The following is a 778-nucleotide window of genomic DNA, read 5'->3' on the forward strand; positions in this document are numbered from 1 at the left end:
CAGTGTCCGGGTGTCCGGAGGGAGAGCACCTCCAGGAGCCGCGACACCGGTGGTGGTGGCCTGATGGAGAGCATCTCTAGAAGCTGTGATGCCGGTGGTGGTGGCCTGATGGAGAGCATCTCCAGGAGCCGTGATGCTGGGGCACAGTTCCATGCAACGGAGGACATCGTGTGGCCAGGATGCCATTTCAGGGTCACCTCCTGGGGCTGTTGAACTGAAGCCTCTCCAGGAAGGTCACGAGCTCTTGATTTCCCTCCATCACCAGGTGCCAGCGCTCAACGTCGCAGGCTAATGAGAGTCTCTGGATCATGGGCCAACTCCCCCTTTACCAACAACCCAACTGGGGCACGGGTTGCTTTGCCCAAAGCTGGCCTCCTGCGTCTCCACTCCTCTCCCCAAAGCCTCAGTCAGCCCAGGAGAACGTGGCGGTGATGCTCTGCTCACCATGAAGATCACACACTCCACTTTCCATAGGAACTGTTTCTATAGGATCACGGTGGCTTGGCCACAGCGGGGGACAGCGGGACAACCCACCCAAGGGCGGGCTGGAGACCATCAGGCTCCACCACCAACCTAGAAATGGGTTTATGGCCAGTCCCCTTCTCCACCACATCACCGCACCAAAAAACCGACCACCAAACCCTCTCGGGCTCTTTTATTTATTTTATTTTATTATTTTTTTTTGGAAACATTTTAATAGTTATCGAATGTTCTACATCTTACAGTAAATATCATACAGTTACAAACTCTTGGCTGAAATCTGTCAGGGAGATCACGA

The sequence above is a fragment of the Cariama cristata genome, unplaced genomic scaffold (genome assembly GCF_000690535.1).
Source record: "Cariama cristata isolate BGI_N322 unplaced genomic scaffold, ASM69053v1 scaffold31966, whole genome shotgun sequence".
NCBI classification, from domain to species: domain Eukaryota; kingdom Metazoa; phylum Chordata; class Aves; order Cariamiformes; family Cariamidae; genus Cariama; species Cariama cristata.